Source organism: Rhincodon typus, chromosome 4 (assembly GCF_021869965.1).
Source record: "Rhincodon typus isolate 14 chromosome 4, sRhiTyp1.1, whole genome shotgun sequence".
NCBI lineage: Eukaryota > Metazoa > Chordata > Chondrichthyes > Orectolobiformes > Rhincodontidae > Rhincodon > Rhincodon typus.
The window spans coordinates 28,016,642-28,025,384 of NC_063335.1; positions in this window are offsets into that span (position 1 = coordinate 28,016,642).

Genomic DNA, 8,743 nt, shown 5'->3' on the forward strand with positions numbered 1-8,743 from the left:
GAACATAGAACATAGAACATAGAACATAGAACATAGAACATAGAACAGTACAGCACAGTACAGGCCGTTCGGCCCACGATGTTGTGCTGACCTATTATCCTACTAAGATCAAACTACCCTGCATACCCTACATTTTACTACCCACCATGTGCTTATCTAAGAGTCGCTTAAAAGTCTCTAAAGTATCTGACAAACGATGGCCTGTTATCTGTGACTAATACTTCCAGGAGTCCGTGTATTGCAAAAGATGCGCACTGTTTTTCTATCATCCCCGTGTTTGACAAATGAACTCAATTCATGTCCAGCCACTTTGAGTGGGTGTCTACAATGACTAAGAACATTGAGCCCATGAAAGGACCTGCATAGTGGACATATGGACATGTAACTGACCTCAGGGATCACGGGGCCATTGCCACAAATGTGGGGGAGCTGCTGGCGGTAATTTTTGCCCTTGTTGGCACACTGGGCACTGCCCCACCAATGTGGCTATGTCTGCATCCAGTCCTGGCCACCAGATTTAACTTCTTGCCAACATCTTCATTTTGGAAACCCCTGGATGACTCTGTTGGAGGTCAGTTAGTATCTAGCGGTGACCTTTGCTTGGGTCAATTGCTCTTGCTCCCCATAACAGAATGTCGCCTCCGACTGTGTGCTCGTCTCTCTGGGTCCAAAAGGTCTCAATTCTAGTTGTGATGGGCTTTTAGTTTCCCCTATCACCACCAGCTGTTTCAGTTTTGACAAGACCGGACCTTTCTGCGTCCAAAGTCTGATATTGTCAACTGTGACTGGAAGTGTGTCCAGGAAATGTAATACCATTACAGACACTTCCTCTTGTGGTACCACTGGTGGTGTATCTGTCAGTGGGAGGCGGTTCAATGCATCCACATTTGTTACTTGGCCTCCCGGATGCTACTCTAACTTGTAATTATATGCATTTTGTATTAGGGCCCACTGCTGGATTCGGCCTGAAGCTATGGGAGGCACTGCCTTGTCCTCTTTAAGTAGACCTAGTAGGGTTTTGTGGTCCATTATTATTACAAGTTTACATCCAGAAAAGTATTGGTGGAACTTCCTGACTCGAAATATGACTGCCAAACCTTCCTTCTCTATCTGGGTGTATTTATGCTCAGCTTTAGCCAAAGTCTTGGGTGCGTACACTATTGGGCATTCTTCTCCACTTGGCCACTTATGAACTAATACTACCCCAACACCGTACGGGGAGGCATTGCATGTCAATACCAGATGTCACCTGGGATCATGGTGTACCAAGCCCTTAGAGGATGATAGCTGTTTCTTCACATCCCTGAAAGCTGTGGCTTTGCTATGTGATAATTTCCGAGGCTGACCCTTTTTTAAGAGTTGATGCAAAGGTGCCAGAATGGAGGCCAGGTTATGTATGAACTTCCCATAATAATTCACCAGCCCAAGGAAAGACCTAAGCTGCATAGATGTGGAATCTGGGGCAACTTTGATCACCCTCAGTCTATTTTCTAACAGGTGTAACCCAGTCTTGTTGACTCTGTAGCCCATATAAGTCACTTGGGGTGCTTGGAAGACACATTGTTCCCTTCTAAGGCATACGCCTGCCTGCGAGTAACATCTAATGACTATGTCCAAATCCTCTCAGTGCTCCTCAGTGCCTTCCCTGTTATTAGCAGGTCATCCAGATAAATTGTGACCTGAGGTAGACCTTGCAAAATGTTCTCCAACATCCGCTGAAAAATTGCACAGGCTGACGATACCCTCAATGGCAGTCTCATTATTTGGCAAAAATCCTTATAGGTATTAATTGCAGCATACTTCCGGGAAACCTCATCTAAACACAATTGCAATTAAGCATGGCTCATGTCCAGCTTTGTGAAAGACAGCTCCCCAGCCAGCACTGCTCATAAATTCTCTGTGCGAGAGATTGGGTATTTATCCAGCTGTGAAAAGCAGTTTGCCATTTGTTTGAAATCCCTACAAAGGAGAGCCAACCTGTTGGGCCTCACAAGTGGTATGACTGGTGCTTCCCATTAGCAAATTGGGCTGGTTTTGATGTGTTCTTCGCTTTCCAGCCTCCTGATTTCTGCCCCTACTTTTGCCCGTAAGGCCAATGGCACTGGGCAGGAATTGCTTCTTGATCAACATGCAAGGTGGCTTTGGCTCCTTTGATGGTCTTAGACCTTCCTGAAAAACTGTTTCAGTCATTCCCCACATGTCCTGCAAGTGTTCCCCAGGAGCTAAGTTGGTAGCAGGATGAAGCCTCCTTAGAGGAGGACACTAACTCTCAGAATACACTGTCAGAAGGCCCATGAGCACTCTCCATCAGCACAGACATGCATGGCTCCATGGGGCTGCCAGGTTAATGTTACGTGTCATGTTACAAATGAGTACGTGTAGATGTTGGAAGGAATTACTTCAGTACGGAAACCCAATCAAAGGGCTCAGGGTCCTCCTAAGGAGTTCCAACTTAGGGATGAGTGACCAGCTCCCTACAAAATTACACGGGTTTTACCGGAGCACTGAGTGGGGGAGCACAGAGACTTCAGTGCGATGACGTATGTGTGCTTGGTGAAGTAGGGAATTAAATGCGTGGTTCTGGTTTCACAGCGTTCCTGTTCTGAAGAAGGGTTCCCTCTGCTTTCACTCCACAGATGCTGCCTGACCTGCTGAGTTTTTCCAGCAATTTCTGATTTTGTTTCTGGTTTTACATTTTTTTTGAGCTTCTGAAAGCTAATGAATGTTCAAGGCTTTAATGAGCAGGCAGGTGATTGCTCGGCGAGATTTTAAGATGTTATCTGTCCAAATTCAGAAATTTAATGCACTATTAGGGCATGAAAATACTATAGTAAATATGTAGTTTAATTCATTAAACTATTTGCTAAGACTACAGCCAACTATACCCTAAGATCTGAATATCCTTCCTGTAATTTGATACAATAAACAGGAATTTAATATTTTGATTTGAAGTACAAGCTATTGTTATTCAGCTTTTCTGAAGCTTTGCTTACTGAGATGTCACATTTTCTAAATCTTGTAGCCTGCCTTGTATGGATTATAATACCAAATTATTGGACACAGTTGGATTGCCAAGCTGCAAGACTGGAATTCTGAAGCGCGGTTGATAAAATTGTTGCTTCTGGGTATGGTTGGATTGCACCATTGGATAATTGGACAAGGAGCTGTCAGCCAGGAGTCCCCTAGACATGGCCCCTTCTGATGCAGGGCAGTATGTTTAGGCTGGGTAGAGTTTATACATGAAACAAAGCCCTTCAGAAAATGCCAGTTCATTCCAATATAATGTGGGATTTCCATAACATCACAATAGGAGAAGACTGGAAGCTCACATATGTTTGAGCCTCCCATATTTAACATATGGAACGCATTGGACTAAAGCATTTGCAAAAACATGTTGTCTAAATATATTTTTGGTGACTGCACATCTGTAGTTATGGATTATTGGGAAAAAAGGAAGAGATTGGGAAACGCTAAATAGGCTGGGGCTCTTTTCCCTGGCATTGCAGGCTGATGGGTGACCTGACAGAAGTTTGTAAATTCATGAGGGGCATGGATAGGGTGAATAGTCAAGGTCTTTTCCCCAGGGTAGGGGAGACCAGAAATAGAGGGCATAGGTTTAAGGTGAGAGGGGAAAAATCTAAAAAGGGCCGAAGGGGCAACTTTTTCATGCAGAGGGTGGTGCACGTATGGAATGAACTGCCAGGGGAAGTGATGGAGGTTGGTACAATTACAACATTTAAAAGGCATCTGGATGGTTATATGAGTAAGGGTTTAGAGGAAGGGTTTAGAGGGATATGAGCCAATGCTGGCAAATGGAAGTAGATTAATTTAGGATATCTGGTTGGCATGGATGAGTTGGACCGAAAGGTCTGCTTCCATGCTGTACATCTCTGTGACTCTATGACATTGGACTGTTTAGATGTATTTTCCCTGGAGCGTCAGAGGTTGAGGTTTATAAAATCATGAGGGCCATGGTTAGGGTGAATAGACAAGATCTTTTCCCAGGGGTGGGGGAGTCCAAAACTAGAGGGTATAGGTTTAAGGTGAGAGGAGAAAGATTTAAAAGGGACCTAAGGGGCAGCTTTTGCGCAGAGCGGGTGGTGCATGTATGGAATGACCTGCCAAAGGAAATGGTGGAGGCTTTTACAATTGCAACATTTAAAAGGTATCTGGATAGGTATATGAGTAGGAAGGGTTTAGAGGGATATGGGCCAAATGCTGGCAAATGCGACTAGATTTATTTAGGATATCTGGTCGGCATGGACGAGTTGGACCAAAGGATCTGTTTCTACGGTGTACATCTCTATGACTCTATGATCCTATGTGACAATAAATCTAAATCTAAATTATGAAGCCCTGGAAGTTATCTGCCATAAACCACTAATAAATGCATTGCCAGGATTGCAGTTTCAACAGGGAAGGATATAACTTTGAAGTCAGATACCAGGGTGATTATATCTAATGCATGGAGCAGATTGACTAACCCACACAAAGACCAGAATATCCCTCCTGCTCTAGATGTGGATGCTCCAGATTCATAGAGTCATACAGCGCGGTACAGACCCTTTGGCCCAACTCACCCATGCAGACCAGGTTTCCTAAACCAAACTAGTCCCCTTTGCCTGCATTTGGCCCATATTCCTGATATTTACAGCAATTAGCCTATTAATCTCTAAAGTCCAAGAAAAGTGTTGAGTGCATCAGATTTCAGGTAGTTATTCTTTAAACTATCTATTTACTTCCAAGACAGAATAGATTTGGGTCTAAGGGATAGTTAATCAATATTTCTACCTGAATACAAAGCTTAAGCCATTCATGTTACTTAAAATATATTTAATTCAATAGAACTAAAAGTATTAAATGTACAATATCATTCAAATTTGTGTTAAAGCAAGTTAATAGAAAGGAATTTTCAATATTTAGCATCTGCAAGTTTCTGAGATTTTTTCAAACAAACCCAGAAGAAAAGATACAACAATATTCAATAGATCTTCACATCATTGATCTTAGTAATTTGCTTTCAATCCCATTATGTAATTCTGAGTAACCAGAGAAACCACAATAAATGTTAACATATTTAAGTCAGTTTTTCTTTTGTTCTAAAGTTTTATTTAATCTTTACAAAAAAAATTACAAATCTAATTCTTTAATAGATTCGAACTACTTTTCAGTGTATACTTCCAATTATAGTCAAACAAGATCCCATCACAACTTTTTAGCTGCAGTAAGTTCTAATTTGCAGATAGATCTGTTGCTTGAACACTTCTGTAAACTCCCGAAAACAAGGATCTTCCACTATGCTTAATAAAGATATATCAATTTGATACTGATATTCATTTGCACAAAATGTTAAAATACATGTGTGATCGTACAATTAATATTTGTGACAAAATGTATTGAAACCTCACAGAATCTACAGCGCAGTAAGAGGCCACTCAGCCCGTTGAGTCTGCACCAACCCATTGAACAGTATCCCAAGCAGACCCCTATCCTCTCGCCATAACTCTGCATTTACCATCGACAATTCACTTAACTGGCACATCTTTGGACTGTGGAGGACACAGAGAGAATGTGTAAACTCCACACAGACATTTATCTATCGCTGGAATTGAACCCATGTCACTGCTTCAGAGCAGCAGTGCTAACCACTGTGCCACCCGAACTAAATATTAAAATTTCCCCAAAGTAGATACATGGCCTTTCTAACACAATTTTAGACTGTATTATTTGATTGAATGATTTACTACAACAGGTCATAATAAGTGCAAAGTAATATTCTATTATACTTCTTATGCAATTTCTCAATAACAGTGGCTGTGATTACAAAAATATAAAAATTCTGTAGCTTTAATTCAGTGTACAGAAGTTATTAAAATTATCCCTTTGTCTTCAATTGCATAATCAGGTGTTGAGTCTATCTTGGAGGTCTCTGCTTTAGGTTATAAACCCTGAAGAAACAGAAAACACAGATTATTTGTACTGTACTAAACGTAGAATTCTGGGCAATTGTTGTGAAACCGCAAATTCATAGACACAAGTGCAGTAGCTACAACAGGATCACACCAACTGGTATCTGTTATCCCTGACCTAGCTGGTATCATTGCATAAGGCTGACAGCAACTGGGCATATTTCATGTATCTGTCAGAGCTATTCTGATGCATCACAGTGTGGTATGGCAACTGCTCTTCCCAAAACTGCACGAAACTAAAGAGAGGCGTGAACACAACCCAGTCCATCATGCAAACCAACCTTCTACCCATTGACTCCACCTATATTTCCCGCTGCCTCGGGAAAGCAACCAACATAATGAAAGACCCCTCCCACGCAGCGTGCTCCGTTGGGCGGAAGATATAAAAGTTTGAAAAAATGTACCAATAGTTTCAAGAACAGCTTCTTCCCCGCTGTTATCAGACTTTTGAACGGACCTCTCATATTTTAATTCTGATCTCTCTCTCTCTGCGACACTGTATTCTGCACTCTGTGTTGCCACCCTGATGCACTTTGTATGGTACGATCTGCCTGTATAGCATGCAAAACAACACTTTTCACTGTACCTTACTACCTGTGACAACAATAAATCAAGTAAATCACGCACACCCCACACCTGTAGAACTCTACCACACTTAACTTCACATCAAATGTCCTCCCTGCCCCCTGAGCTCTGATGTTACACCGTAATGATGTTCCCCTAGTCCTCTAAGATCCCCAGTGGTGTACATGGTAGTTGTCACTGGCTATACCGTCCTTCCTGTAGCTCACCATGCCCTCCAATGTGACTCTGCCAACCTCCATACATAGAAATAGAGAACCATCGAAAATAGGTGCAGGAGTAGGCCATTCAGCCTTTGAGCCTGCTCCACTATTCAATATGATCGTGGTCGATTTTCCATCTCAATGTCATGTTCCTGCTTTCTTCCCATACCCCACTGATACCTTTAAGATCAGAAAATCTACCTCTTTCTTGAAAATATTTACTGACTTTGAATCTGCAGCCTTCAGTGGTAGAGAATTCCTCAGGTTCACTACGTTTGAGTGAAGAAATTTTTTCTCACGTAAGTCCTAAATGGCCTACCCTGTATTCGGAGATTGAGTCTCCTGATTTGGATTCCCAACCAGCGAAAATAACCTATTTGCAAATAGTCTATCCAGCCCTGTTAGAAATTTCACCATTTCAATCAGATCCCCTCTCATTCGGATAAACTCTAGTGAATACAAACCCAGTGGAACCGATCTCTCCTCATAGGACAGCCTTGCAATCCCTTGTATCAGCCTAGTGACTTTCTGCTGCACTCCCTCTATGACAAATGTATCCTTTCTTAGGTAAGTATACTAAAACTGCAAGCAATGCTCAATTTGTGATCCGACTGAGACTCTGCGCTACTGCAGCAAAAGATCGCTACTTCTGAACTTCTATCTTCTTGCAATGAAGACCAATATACCGCTTGGTAATTGCCTTCCTAGTTGCTTGCTGCACTTACCTGTCTACTTACGCAGACTAAAACAGAAGTTGCTGGAAAAACTCAGCAGGTCTGGCAGCATCTGTGAAGAAAAAATCAGAGTTAATGCTTCGGGTCCAGTGACCCTTCCTCAGAACTCTCGTCTTGTTCAGTCCCTGAATCCGAGCAGAAAGAACGGACAAAGAAACATGGTCAAGCCCCCGAACCAGTTCATAGTAATAATCTGAGGGACAGGAGCATGAGTGGTAGCAGGAGGGCAGCGGGAGGTGCAAGGGCATGATTAAGAGTTGGAGGTGAAGGGTTGGGCTGCCTGTGAAAGACTCACAGGAACTGCATCTCCAATTTTGCATTTTACCAATAGTGTGACACTACTGAAAACAACAAATGCTGGAGATCACAGTCGGTCGGGTAGCATCCATGGAGAGAGAACGAGCTAATGTTTTGAGTCTAGATAACTCTTCATCAGAGTCATCTAGACTTGAAATGTTCGCTTGCTCTCTCTCCATGGATGCTGTCTGACCCACTGTGACCTCCAGCATTTGTTGTTTTCAGTACAGATTCCAGCATCTGCAGTAATTTGCTCCTGTTTTCAGTCTGACACTTTATCTCTGTAGCCAGTCATTGCAGTGTCCACCTGACCATAGTAAAACAATAAAACCCTCCATGAAATAAACTTTCAAAAACAATTTTTAAATTGAAATTATGCCTTGCGCTTTTTCCTTTTGGCCATGTGCTTTTGCTGGACTGGTGCTACTGTACAGTAGAATAGAATAGAACAGCAATTTATTGTCGTATGTACTTTTACAAAAAACGTACAGTGAAAAGCTTTATAAGTTGGCACACCATGGCACCTAATTAGTGACACAAGTCATAACGTAGCAGAGGTAAAATAGCAAAAGCTCATCACCATTCGATTAATGGCTCCTGGGTTCGGGGAACACTGGAAAACTGGGTCAAAGGTGCCACACTAGGCCAAAACCGCCACACTGGGCCAAAACCTCCACACTGGGTTAAAACTGCCACACTAGGCCAAAACCGCCACACTGGGTTAAAACCGCCACACTGGGCGAAAACCGTCACACTGGGCGAAAACCGTCACACTGGGCCAAAACCTCCACACTAGGCCAAAACCTCCACACTAGGCCATAACCTCCACACTGGGCCAAAACCGCCACACTGGGTTAAAACCGCCACACTAGGCCAAAACCTCAACACTGGGCCAAAACCGCCACACTGGATTAAAACCGTCACACTGGGCCAAAACCTCCACACTGGGCCAAAACCG